General features: G+C 37.1%; 1 protein-coding gene and 1 long non-coding RNA gene across 2 annotated transcripts in view; both read right to left on the bottom strand.

The window, feature by feature from the left end:
• The window catches only part of LOC118768320 (SCO-spondin-like), a 447,598-nt gene that overhangs the window by 345,659 nt on the left and 86,939 nt on the right, over nt 1–15,000 (bottom strand). The gene's annotated exons all lie outside the window — the stretch shown is intronic.
• LOC118768322 overlaps nt 2,265–15,000 on the bottom strand; it is a 17,751-nt gene continuing 5,015 nt past the window's right edge. Inside the window, exon 3 of the long non-coding RNA XR_005004134.1 lies at nt 2,265–2,275. This is a non-coding gene — a long non-coding RNA (uncharacterized LOC118768322). The remainder of the gene's footprint in view (nt 2,276–15,000) is intronic.

The following is a 15,000-nucleotide window of genomic DNA, read 5'->3' as shown; positions in this document are numbered from 1 at the left end:
GAGAAAGGGAGAGAGAGAGATAGATAGAGAAGAACAGTAGAACCCCGCGAAAATGGGCATATATACATACAGAGCCTGGTGTGGCCCATGGTCTTACCAGCTTATCAGCTCCTGTCAAACTGGTCCAACCCATGCCGACATCGGTTGGACAGATATTAATTGGTGATGGTGGTGGTAATGATGGATGTATATCCATAAGTGTGTGTAGGTAAGAATGCCTATCTGTTATCTTTGAGTCCTATCAGTCATTAGACTGTGGCCATGCTACGGCACTACCATGAATATTTTTTTAGCCAAACGAATTGACCCCAATACTTATTTTTTAAACTTTATGCTATCAGTCTCTTTTGCCAGAATGCTAAATTATGGGGATGCAAACACACCAACACCAGTTTTCAAGCGATGTATGTGCGAAAAAAACCCAGACAGAAAGGCGCACACACACACACACACACAGATATATATATATACACATAATGTATATGTGTGTGTTTGTGTGTCAGTGTTTGTCCCCACAACATCGCTTGACAACTGATGCTGGTGTGTTTATGTCCCCGTAACTTAGCAGTTCGGCAAAAGAGACCGATAGAATAAGTAATAGGAGTCGATTTGCTTGAATAAAGGCGGTGCTCCAGCATAGACGCAGTCAAATGACTGAAACAAGTAAAAGAGTAATTCTGCAAGATGAGGAGTACTTACTTTGGAGTACATACCCATACAGACCTAAGCTACTTACATTAACACAGGTTTAACAGAAAATCAAGTTTTAAAATATAATAATAAAATATTTCCAAACCTATTGGTGTTGTAAAATATCTCGATGTTGTTGCAAAACCTGAAAAGATAAAATATGATTTGTTAAAAGTTGTACAAAACATAAGTAACTGACAATAAAACAATCTTCTTTCACTGTTTCATTAAGGATGGTATAAGGATAGAAACCTTGGCTTCTCAAAATCAAGGGCTATCACTTTGTATGGAAACATTTGATTTGTAGTGGTTCGTCACACCTGTCAATTTACACATCAATTTAGACATCAATCCATAGATGCAGGAGTGGCTGTGTGGTAAGTAGCTTGCTTACCAACCACATGGTTCTGGGTTCATTTCCACTGCGTGGCACCTTGGGCAAGTGTCCTCTACTACAGCCTCGGGCAGACCAAAGCCTTGTGAGTGGATTTGGTAGATGGAAACAGAAAGAAGCCGTTGTATGTGTGTGTGTGTGTGTGTTTGTGTTTGTCCCCCCAACATTGCTTGACAACCGATCCTGGTGTGTTTATGTCCCCGTCACTTAGCGGTTCAGCAAAAGAGACTGATAGAATAAGTACTGGGCTTACAAAGAATAAGTCCCGGGGTCGAGTTGCTCAATTAAAGGCGGTGCTCCAGCATGGCCGCAGTCAAATGACCGAAACAAGTAAAAGAGTAAAGAGTAAAGAGTAAATTATTTACATAGTTGACTGGTTTTGCTTATGATGATCTTGACTAAGTCGTTAGTGATAATGATATAACTTCATGCTATCAGTATAAGTTTACATTCCATGTTAGGAGAATAGATATTTTGTAAATGAATAATAGGAAGGTAAATAGATTTTAGGAGAGACAATCAGTGATTATTATTATTAGAAGTAGGTGAGATAATTACCTTTTTGGGGAAAGTAAATGTTATATATGTGCAAATTAAAAAGATATGTATTTATGAACTAAAATATTGGGTTGTTTGGAAAGTTCATGCCGATTTTTAAAGGAAAGAAAAAGGTCAATAAATATTTGCCATTACATTTTTAATCAACCAAATATGAACCATTTTGTTGCACAATGCGTCGCCATCTTTCCTTTAACTTGAAAATACCCTTTTGTCTCCAAAATTGGGGTGGATTCATGGCAAAGAATTCATAAAGGTATCTTTTTACGTCATCCAAAGAATTGAAATTTTTACCATTAAGACTATTCTGCAGAGACCTGAATAAGTGGAAATCCGAAGGAGCAATATCTGGTGAATATGGAGGGTGGGGTAACACATCCCAGCCGAGCTGCAGCAATTTTTGTCTGGTTCCCAAAGCATCAAGTGCCGAAAATGAACTTTCTTATCTTCCATTTTAAAGTTATAGGAACGTAAACCTTCTTCCATGAAAAGATAGCTTAAACTGTGCTCTAAATGGAGGTGTTGTTAAATCCTACTTTATGGACTGAACCATGTTCTAAAATAAGTCGAAAGGTAAGCTACCATAAATCGGCACAAACTTTCCGGACAACCCAATATTTACATAGTCCAAAACTGGTTATATGTTCATAGTAAGACACAGTTGATGTTTTCAGTAAATGTAGTCTTTTTATTTAACTGTTGTTGAACAAAAGTTGTTCCATTACATTTATATACAGGGAAACATTTTGAGATTTGTTATACTGAAAGCATGAAATTATAAAAATTATTACTAACCACTAATTCATGATTAGCATAAGCAAAACCAGTTGGTTATGTAAAATATTTTATTTCATAAACATGTTTTTTCCAATATAAAATTTCTGTGCATTTTCCCTCTTTTTACACTTCTTACTACATTGACTGAATTAAAAGGGGGCCTTAAAAGTGTAATAGTTAATTATAACATTCACAAACCTGTTGGTTTAGATGGTGCTGCTGAAGATGTTGCTGAAATTAAGAAAAGATGACTTATTTAGTATAAAACAAAATATACAATCATCAACATCAGAGCTTACTACTTCTGTCCTATTGCGCAGGAAACCTCTCTCACTCTTCTATTTTCTTGTAATTTTAAACCTTCCACTAATATGATACCTGTTACTTCTGTGGCCTTTCTAAATGTCCTCATTTGTATTGGTCCTTAACCCTCAACATTGATGGTTGAACATGTTAAATGATTTTGTTTTATGGAGCATTAAACTAATACAACTATTTTTCACATGTAGGAGTGGCTGTGCGGTAAGTAGCTTGCTTACAAACCACATGGTGCCAGGTTCAGTCCCACTGTGTGACACCTTGGGCAAGTGTCTTCTACTATAGCCTTGAGCTGACCAAAGCCTTGTGAGTGGATTTGGTAGACGGAAACTGAAAGAAGCCTGTCGTATATATGTATAATATATATGTATGTGTGTGTGTGTATGTTTGTGTGTGCGTTTGTACCCTCCAACATCGCTTGAAAACCGATGCTGATGTGCTTACATCCCTGTAACTTAGCGGTTGGGCAAAAGAGACCGATAGGATAAGTACTAGGCTTACAAAGAATAAGTCCTGGGGCCGATTTGCTTGACTAAAGGCGGTGCTCCGGCATGGCCACAGTCAAATGACTGAAACAAGTAAAAGAGTAAAAGAGTAAAAGAGTATGTCTTGCTAAGTAAATACACACATACACACACATGCACAAATGTATGTGTATTCATATGTATATATTTGTGTGTGTGTGTGTGTGTATGTGCTAGTGTGGCTGTGTGGTTAAGAAGCTTGTTTCCCAGCCATGTGGTCTTGTGTTCAATCCCACTGCATAGTACCCTGGGCAAGTGTCTTTCACTATAGCTGTAACCTGACCCAAACCATGTGAGTGGATTTAATATACAGAAACTAAAAGAAACCCAACATGTATATATACATATGTGTTTGTATATGTGGTAGGAGGTCTCGGAACTTTGCCAAGTTTATTCTTATTCTCACAGCTACATTCTTGGAGCATCTACCTCCACATCCCTTATGTGTCCATAACTTACATCAAGTACACCTTATGGAAATTCTACTGATGCCTTTCCTACATAGGGCCATCTACTTGAAGGGATTGCGATTTGTCTGCTTTCCTTCTTATTAAGACTTTGGCTTTTGCTAGCTTAACTCTAAGGCCCTTCGATTCTAGACCTTACTTCCACACCTGAAATTTCTTCACTAGTTCTGGTAGTGACTCAACTATAAGAACAAGGTCATCTCTGTTGTTCCAAAGGCACACAAAGCACTGATGCTTTGTATACCCCATTTGCAACCCAAGAAGCAAACCAATAACTTTCAAGTCCCTGCATATATTCAACTTGTGCTCAGAATATTTAATCAAGTGCAAAATTTTATCCATTGATTCATAAGTTTCCTTTAATCCCACAGCATGTGCCAGTGGTATTGAAGGTTTTTGATTACCATTATGCAGCAAAACAGTTATTAGGCTTGCTTTGCTGGAATCTACGAAGATTCTCCAATCTTTGGGATTATGGCCATACTCTGTCTCACATAGGAGTCCTTCAACATCACAACAAAACCAACAAATACCGTCATTCTCTGTAAAAAAATTCATGCAACTCTGTATGCCATTTTTGGCATTTTACACCATCATGTAAAATATTCCATTGTTTCAACCTGGGGCCCAGTAGTTCGGACTTTTGTTTTGTTAAACCCAAGTCATCATCATCATCATCATCGTTTAATGTCCGTTTTCCGCGCTAACACGGGTTGGACGGTTCGACCGGGGATCTGGGAAGCCAGGGGCTGCACCAGGCTCCGGTCTGATCTGGCAGTGTTTCTACAGCTGGATGCCCTTCCTAATGCCAACCACTCCACGAGTGTAGTGGGTGCTTTTTACGTGCCAGGGGAGTCTGGCATCAGCCACGATCGGCTGGTGCTTTTAACGTGCCACCGGCACGGAAGCCGGCCACGTTCGGATGGTGCTTTTTATGTGCCACCGGCACAGAAGCCAGTCGAGGCGGTGCTGGCAACGGCCACTAACTCAAGTTGACTTAATAAATGAGGAACTTTTTTTGAAGATCCTGGTTCATCACAGTGACCACTTGACATGCCTTCAACTAAAGTAGATGCAGTACTTTCTTTGCTTAAACTATCTTTGCCAAAAGATGAAGGAGATTCTGGAATTGGAAAATTTTCAGCAGCATGAGCAATTCGTTTTAAGGCTGAAGGGTAATCTGGATAAATAATCTTGGATTTGTTTTTCTTAGAGAAACCTCTGATGTTAGTTAAGCAGATTTAACAATCTGTATAGTGGTTTGTTGGTTCATGCCATATCCTTGGTACTGCAAATGGCATACTTTTCAGAAGAACATCCACCAGCTGTGGAAACGGTAAGGAAAGGAGGGGGAAAAGGATATGGGGTTCTGGTGTTATTTTGAGGGTAGTGTTTCCACATCTTATTTCAGATGGAGACACTCATCATTCATCATTGTTCGACCGTGGTCGAGACAATGGAATTTACCATGCTACACCAGACTTCACGGTCCATCATGGCATTATGGAGACACTAGTGCAACCTATAATAGTTTAATAGGTGAAATAGTAATTCCAGCTGCGATGACTCACCTAACATATAATAATAGCAAGGTAAGTGTAGAGAAAATGGTGAGGATCAAAAAATATATACAGAATTCTTTCTTTATTTTCTTTTTCTTTTTACTTGTTTCAGTCATTTGACTGCAGCCATGCTGGAGCACCGCCTTTAGTCGAGCAAATCGACCCCGGGACTTATTCCTTGTAAGCCCAGTACTTATTCTATCAGTCCCTTTTGCCGAACCGCTAAGTGACGTAAACACACCAGCATCGGTTGTCAAGCGATGCTAGGGGGACAAACATAGACACACAAACATATATACGACAGGCTTCTTTCAGTTTCCGTCTACCAAATCCATTCACAAGGCATTGGTCAGCCTAGGGCTATAGTAGAAGACACTTGCCCAAGGTGCCATGCAGTGGGATTGAACCCGGAACCATGTGGTTGGTAAGCAAGCTACTTACCACACAGCCACTCCTGCGCATATATACAGGATTATTGAAGAGTTTTACCAAAGTATTTAACCTGTGAATATACAAAACACTTAGTTGTTTTTGATTATTGTCAATCACTGAATTTCTGATTTTCTTAAATATCTTATGCAAGTTGTGCTTAAACATACACACACACACACATGATGCACACACATACCAACACGTCCATGAACAGATACAAACAACACGTGCACAAACACACATACACATGCACACACATTCACCTGATGAATTAAATGGTATCACACAAAGTGTTTTTAATTCATGATAATATGTACGAACCTGTTACTGTGGATTCTGAATATGGTACTGATACGGATGATGCTGGAAATTGAAAATAGATACCTTATTCCATACTGCTTTTAAGACAAAATAAAATACACATCCATAACTCAAGCAGACTCTCAGTCAATTGTTTCCTCCCTAATGATGTGACTTAAAAACTTTGATTACTTTTGTTAATTTTCAAAATGGCACAAATGTGACATACATTTTCCCCCTATTGCCTTTTCCAAATTTGCTTCTTATCATTTACTTTCACTTTGTGCTTTTGTTGAAGTACTAACAGGTTAGATATCAAAATTGACATTTGATGTGTATGGAATGCATTAACAAAATATATTGACTCTTTTCTTATCGCTTTTAGCTATGATCTATACCTGTGCCTAGCTCACCATCCATCCATCCATCCATCTCTCTATCTCTGAATGAAACCCAGTGTTCGAAGGGTGTGTCCTATATGACACTGGCATTGGCCACAACTACGATTTTACTTGGCTTGATGGGCCTTTCCATGCATGGCATACTACCAAAAGTCTCTGTCACTCGTCATTGTCTCCATGAGGCCCAACATTCAAAGATCATATTTCACCACCTCGTCCTATGTCTTCCTGGGTCTATTAATTCCACAGATTCTCTCCACAAATATTAATATATATATATATATGTGTGTGTGTGTGTGTGTGGTGTGTGTGTACATATATATATGCAAAAGACATTTAAACCAGCTAATAAATAGATATACGGAAAAATGAAAAGAGATACACATGGAAGTGCTCTACGACACCTTTGATGTTACAACGCCAAAACAGGGAGCCCAAGAAAGAGGAAACAGAGAGAACGGTTGGAAGTAGTGTCTAAACAGAAGATATATTAAACTTCCCAAGGAAGAAAATTTCAAAAAAGGAGGTACTGTGTAAGAAAAAATAAATAACAATAACAACAATAATAATAATATTAATTTCCAATGGAAGTCAATTTCAAAAGGGGAGATGTTGTGGCGAGAGTCATTGACACGCCTGTGGAATTGGAAGAATGAACTAATTGAAGTCTTACACAAAGTAGCGCATTGGCTGAGATGAGAGAAAGGTCATAGGAGTTGTTGAGAATTTGTGGAAGTCACTGGAAGTCATTCAGATCGTCGAGAGTTTGTATTTATTGGAGTTGTAGTAGCACAAGCAGGTAGCGCCATATTGGATGAGATCTCGTGGAAGCCATTGCTATCTCTGAGAGTGGAGCAAGACCTCACCTGCATCCATCTGCCATGCGCGAGATCACAACAAGGCTCGCGATGGAAAACTATATTATGGGAAATATAAGGCGGTGAGCTGGCAGAATCGTTAGCACGCCGAGCGAAATGCGTAGCTGTATTTCGTCTGCTGTCACGTGTTCTGGGTTCAAATTCCGCCGAGGTCGACTTTGCCTTTCATCCTTTCGGGGTCGATAAATTAAGTACCAGTTACGCACTGGGGTCGATATAATCGACTTAATCCCTTTGTTTGTCCCCTCTATGTTTAGCCCCTTGTGGGTAGTAAAGAAATATAGAAATATATATTATGGGAAAACTCGATTCAAATCTCTCTGTTTTGGTGCCACCTTCACAGCAGCGCTGGCTGAACACCACCGTTGGCTGGACCTGTCTACATGTTGTATCTCCAGAGGCAATGCGCCTGCACTAACGGAGCTACTACACAATACACACAGCTAAAGATGGTAGCTGAGAGCAGCACACTACACCTATTCTATAAATCTTGTAAATAAACCAGTTGTAAATAGCATTTGTACTTGAAGTCTTCTCTCTTCGCCTGCCGGAAGCCTGAACTACACGAAGAACAAGAAGATGATGGAAGAAGATTATATTCTTCCGATATCATAAACCTTGCCTTCCATTATAGAGTAGTGAGTTTAGTGGAGTATTTTGAAGTACATCATGCTTCGTAAAATCTGCTTATCCAACGTATAGAGGAATATAAAATATATCCATTCATATGCATATATACAGTAAAATTGTTATTGATAGGATATCCACCATGTGCAGAAAACAACTGGAAAGGACAAAGAGGGGAAAAAATTAGGGACTTTGGTGTAATTTTGAAGAGGTGCAGGAGTGGCTGTGTGGTAAGTAGCTTGCTTACCAACCACATGGTTCCGGGTTCAGTCCCACTGCATGGCATCTTGGGCAAGTGTCTCCTACTATAGCCTCGGACCAACCAAAGCCTTGTGAGTGGATTTGGTAGACGGAAACTCAAAGAAGCCTGTCGTATATATCTATATATATGTATATATATATATATATATATATATATATGTGTGTGTGTGTGTGTGTATGTGTGTGTGTGTGTGTGTGTGTGTGGTGTGTGTGTGTGTGTGTGTGTGTTTGTGTGTGTGTCTGTGCTTGTTCACCTAGCATTGCTTGACAACCGATGCTGGTGTGTTTACGTCCCTATAACTTAGTGGTTCGGCAAAAGAGACTGATAGAATAAGTACTAGGCTTACAAAGAATAAGTCCCAGGGTCGATTTGCTCGACTTAAGGCGGTGTTCCAGCATGGCCACAGTCAAATGACTGAAACAAGTAAAGGAGTAAAAGACTCGTGTCTCTATATCTCATTTCAGATGGTGACAACTAGTGCAACCTATAATAAATAGTTTAATAGGTGAAATAGTAATTCCAACAGTGACAACTCCCCTAACATATAATAAAAGCATGGTAAGTGTAGAGAAAATGGTGATGATAAAAATATATATACAGAATTATTGAACAGTCTTATCAAAATATTTAAGTTAATACAAAATGCCCAAGTTATTTTTTTTAACTTATTGTCAATAGCTGAATTCTGATTTCCTCAATATTTTATACAAGTAGTTCTTATTTCTCTATTGCCCACAAGGGGCTAAACATAGAGGGGACAAACAAGGACAGACAAAGGGATTAAGTCGATTACATCAACCCCAGTGCATAACTGGTACTTAATTTATCGACCCCGAAAGGATGAAAGACAAAGTTGACCTCGGTGGAATTTGAACTCAGAACGTAATGGCAGATGAAGTACCGCTAAACATTTTGCCTGGCGTGCTAACGTTTCTGCCAGTTTGCCACCTTATATTTTATACAAGTATAAAGTTTATACAATTAGTTATAAATAAGTTATACTTATTTATAAATAAGTTATAATTATATTTTATACAAGTAGTTCTGACACACATATACACACGTTCTCAAACAGACACAAACACACATACACAAACACACACACACATACACACATTCACCTGATAAATTAAATGATATCACACAATGTGTTTTTAATTCATAATAATATGAACAAACCTGTTACTGTAGATTCTGAATATGGTATTGATACAGTCGGTGCTGGAAATTGAAAATAGGTTATTTTATTCCATAGAATATTGAATTTCTGATTTTCTCAATATTTTATACAAGTGGTTCTTACACACAGTCATACACATACATGCACATAGTCAGTCACAAACACATATATATGCACACACCCATATGCACACATTCACCTGACGAATTAAATGGTATCACACAAAGTGTTTATAATTCATAACAATATGTACAAACCTGTTACTGTGGATTCCGAATATGGCATTGATACGGATGATGCTGGAAATTGAAAATGGATATCTTATTCCATACTGCATTTAAGACAAAATAAAATACACATCCATAACTCAAGCAGACTCTCAGTCAATTGTTTCCTCCCCACTGATCTGGCTGAAAAACCTTGGTTCCTTTCTTTTGGTAATTTTCAAAATGGCACAAATGTGACATACACTTTCCCCCTATTGCCTTTTCCAAATTTGCTTCTTATGATTTACTTTCACTTTGTGCCTTTCTTGAAGTGCTAACAGATTAGATATGGCGTTAATGTGACATAGATCAGCATCATCATCATTGTTTAATGTTCGCTTTCCATGCTAGCATGGGTTGGACGATCTGACTGAGGACTGGCGAACCTGATGGCTGCACTAGGCTCCAATCTTTATCTGGCAAAGTTTCTACAGCTGGATGCCCTTCCTAACGCCAACCACTCCAAGAATGTAGTGGGTACTTTTACGTGCCACCGGCACGAAGGCCACTCAGGCGGTACTGGCAATGACCTTGCTTGAATGTTTTTCTCACGTGCCACTGGCACGTTTCCACTATTGCCTTTTCCAAATTTGCTTCTTCTTATAATTTGCTTTTACAGTCACTTATCATTTACATACAGTCACAAACACACCTGATGAATTAAATTTTATCACACAATGTGTTTTTAATTCATAATAATATGAACAAACCTGTTATTGTGGATTCTGAATATGGTATTGATACGGTTGATGCTGGAAATTGAAAATAGATATTTTATTCCATACTGCATTTAAGACAAAATAAAATACACATTCATAACTCAAGCAGACTCCCAGTCAAATGTTTCTTCACCACTGATCTGGCTGAAAAACCTTGGTTCCTTTCTTTTGGTAATTTTCAAAATGGCACAAATGTGACATACATTTTCCCCCTATTGCCTTTTCCAAATTTGTTTCTTATAATTTACTTTCACTTTGTGCTTTTGTTGAAATGCTAACAGATTAGATATCAAAACTGACATTTGATGTGTGTGGAATGCATTAACAGAATATATTGACTCTTTTCTCATCTTTTTTAGTTATGATCCACATCTGTTTCACTCTTTATCCGTCCGTCCATCTATCTATCTATCAAAAATGTTAAGCTGGAGAGCTGCACCAAGTTACAATCTGATTTGGCATGGTTTCTACAGCTGGATGCCCTTCCTAATGCCAACCACTCCAAGACAGTAACAGTTGCTTCGTATATGGCACTGGCCTGGATGCCAGTAATGTGACTCTAGTATAGGCTGCAACTGTGATTTCACTTTGCTTCATGAGTCTTTTCTAAGCCTTGGTCATTTATCACCTCCCTGTGGCCCAATATTTGAAGTATGCTTTGTACGTGCTTCCAGCGTGGTCGCCTGTTACATGACACCAGGATTGGGCATAACTACAATTTCACTTGGCTTGATGGGTCTTCTCAAGTATGGCATACAAATAAAGGTCTCAGTCACTTGTCGTCTTGATAAGACCCAACATTCAAAGATCATGCTTCACCACCTCATCCCATGTCTTCCTCGGTCTAATTCTTCCACAAGTTCCTCCACAAATATAAATATATATAATTATAAAAAGTTCAGTGGGATATTGGTATTGTACAATACCAATATCCCACTGAACTTTTTAATGATTCCGTCTGGTAACTATCTTTAACATTTTCTTGAGAATGTATATTTATGTTGTAATTTTTTGTGCCCAATATTTTAGGGAACTTGTTAAACTTTCTTATATCCTTAACATGTTCTTGTTACCAAAGACTGTATATATGTAATGTAGCATTTTGTAACAACCAATAATTAACACAACCAAACTTTTACATGTTACTTTTGACAATCTTTTTCCAAAGAGTGAAACCGGTAAAGTAAATAAACATCTTTTAAAATTGTATTTTCAAACCTTCTTTCATATATAATTCCACTCGTGTGGTACCCTACAACTCCACTTTGTTATATATATATATATACACACACATAGAGTATATATGAGTTAGAGGTAAGACAACCATCTAAGGGATAATAAATATCCAGTATACTACTGGAGGGATACCTAATTAATATTCAAAGGCTTACTTTTGCAAGGCAATAGTACAATTGAATAATAGATACAGGTAGAGGTAAACAAAAGTTTATCCAGAATTTACATAAGGCAAGGAAGAAAATGGAGAAGAGATTCAATTGATAAACATCAAATAAGATATTTTTATTATAATCATAGGAATAAATGAATAAATACAACTCCAGTCTTACAGATGTTTCTACTTTGTGGGTCCAGTATGCTAAAGTGGATATATCATACAAAAATTGAACTCCAAAGCTTCATCAGGGAGTCAATTCAATTTTTGTATGATATGTCAGCTTTAGCATACTGGACGCCCAAAATAGAAACAGCTGTAAGGGTGGAGTTGTATTTATTTATTTATATATTTCTATGATTATAATAAATAAATCTTGCTGATGTCTGTCAATTGAAGCTCTTCTCCATTTTCTTCCTTACCTTATAAAACGTAAATGTCGCCCTTTTCAAGCCTAGCCAGGCTCATGGGCCTGGTTTCCTGGTTTCTGTGGCAGATGTGTTCCCCCCTCCCAGCTGGATGGGATGCCAGTCCATTACAGCATTACTCAAGAAACAGGAAAATAGAGTGAGAGAAAGATGTGGTGAAAGAGTACAACAGGGGTCGCCACCCCACCCCACCCCTGCCAGAACCTCGTAGAGCTTTTAGGTGTTTTCGCTCAATTAACACACACAACGCCCGGTCTGGGAATCGAAACCGCGATCCTCCGACCGCGAGTCCGCTGCCCTAACAACTGGGCCTTGGCACCTCCACTCCTTACCTTATATATATATATATATATATATATATATATATATACATATATACCAGAAACAAGTTAAAAATAAAGGTCATTATATATTTTTTCTTATAGGAGTAAATTTGGCTCGGAAAACTGAACAAAATTAATGCTGCATTCTTCAGAGCCTTTCCTGGTAATAACAAGCAAAGCACAGGAGAAATGGCTATTGTATGGGGGAGGTAAGCGGAGATGGAAGATGGAAACATTCAAGTCGAATAGAGAACAGAAGAAGACAGGTTACATATATAGGTTATATAGACAGGTTATATATAATAATAATACTATTATTAAGGAATAAATTATTATTCCAACCTTACAGGTAAAATTCAGTATAATAATATTTGACTGAACTTTATAATATAATATATAATATATGTATATAACTAATGTAGAGACGAACAACCATAAACTATATTATATAGTCCTAATGCAGCCATGAAACGTGCGTAGTCAATGTACAAGTACTTACTTTTATAGATTACTAGCAGTATCGCCCGGCGTTGCTCGGGTTTGTAAGGGAAGTAACTATAAAGCATTTTTAGAGCATTATAGCCAAAAAATAGCAAAAAAATGCATTAAAAATGGAAAAAAAATTATGGTAAATTTTTTTTAAATCGTTGACTCATCGTAGACATTTTTAGAGAGTTACTTCCCTTATATAATAGCGGAAAAATGCATTAAAATGGAAAAAAATGATGGTAAATTATTTTTAAAATCGTAGACTCATCGTAGACGTGCGCTAATACCCAGAAGGGGTATGAATCACGACTATAAGATACCCGCTTTTGGTTAAACTGCACCGCAAAATGTGGGAGTAGTTAACAATCTAAATCGTAGGAGACAGACACTCACACAACTTCACTTTTATATATAAAGATATTACTTTATTAATTTTTATTGTTCAATTTATACTTTATTTGATTTTAGGTTAATATTTTTACGATGAATGTTTCTTTGTATGGTATTCGCTGAGATTTTGAAAGTATTTGCTCTTCTATATTATATGATTGTAATAATCTTACTGTTCAATCTCTATAAAATACTAAAATTTTAGATTAGTATTTTGCATGGTATATGTCTCACAGCATGGTTCTGGACAGGTTCTTCATTGACTGAGTTGTGGAATGGTAGTTCGTCTCTAAATTAGTTATAGACAGGTTATATATATATATATATATATATATATATATATATATGTATATATATATATACATATATATATATATACATATATATATAACTCTTTTATTCTTTTACTTGTTTCAGTCATTTGACTGTGGCCATGCTGGAGCACCACCTTTAATCAGGACTTATTCTTTTGTAAGCCCAGTACTTATTCTATCGTTCTCCTTTGCCGAACAACTAAGTAATGGGGACATAAACACACCAGCATCGGTTGTCAAGCAATTATAGGGGACAAATACAGACACACAAACACACACATATATATATATACATATATACAACAGGTTTCTTTCAGTTTCCAACTACCAAATCCACTCACAAGGCTTTGGTCGGCCCGAGGCTATAGTAGAAGACACTTGCCCAAGGTGCCACGCAGTGGGACTGAACCCGGAAGCATGTGGTTGGTAGACAAGCTACTTACCACACAGCCACTCCTGCGCCTATATACATATATATTATTATCATTAAATGTGGTTAGGATGTCAAGAAACACTTACATTGCTAGAAATAAAGGTTAAAATGCTCTAATGCTGTAGTGAAGGTACATGAATGAAAACATACACTAACAGGGACCATAAATGTCTGAAAAATGTCGACTAAGAATTCTTGACGACAGTCTTGGTAATTTCCATTGTCTTATCAATTAAGTCCACTTGGTATTCAGATTTTTCTGGACCTGTTTCTCTATTAGTATTTATGTTTTCTTCATCCAAGTTGATGGGTGATTTGGCTATTTGCTAATGTGTTGTATACACAAGATTAATATAAACAGCAGGTTGCAATATTTCACCAAAAACAGGAATTATAATTGTCGATAAATGTGATTATACTCAATAAAGCAATGAATAGTTGTATTCAAAGCAATGATTAGTAAATTCACGAAACTGGTATGCTTTTGAATCTCTTTAACAATTCACAGTAATGACTTTTATTACTTTTATTCCTAATTGTATATATCTTTCGTTACTTTGCATAAAAAACCTTTACTTTTTTTGATTTCCAATGTGCATTTTCACTTATTTTTCTTCTTACTTTCCCCTTACATTACCATGTGTAGTTTCTATTTTCTTTTTGTAACATATCTCTATTATATATATATATATATATATATATATATGTATATATATAGTAAATTCAAAAACACAAAGAACAAACAAATAAACAACAACTCGCGGACACGGTAAGTGTAAAGTATTAGCAGGTACTCAGGGAAGGAAAGAAAGGTGATTTACATTTTGATCAAAGCTCTTCTTCAGAAACAGATGAAAGTCCAATAGAAAAGGAAG

This window comes from Octopus sinensis, linkage group LG28 (assembly GCF_006345805.1).
Source record: "Octopus sinensis linkage group LG28, ASM634580v1, whole genome shotgun sequence".
NCBI classification, from domain to species: domain Eukaryota; kingdom Metazoa; phylum Mollusca; class Cephalopoda; order Octopoda; family Octopodidae; genus Octopus; species Octopus sinensis.
The sequence above is the reverse complement of the archived record's forward strand: the minus strand, read 5'-3'. Positions and strand labels throughout refer to the sequence as shown.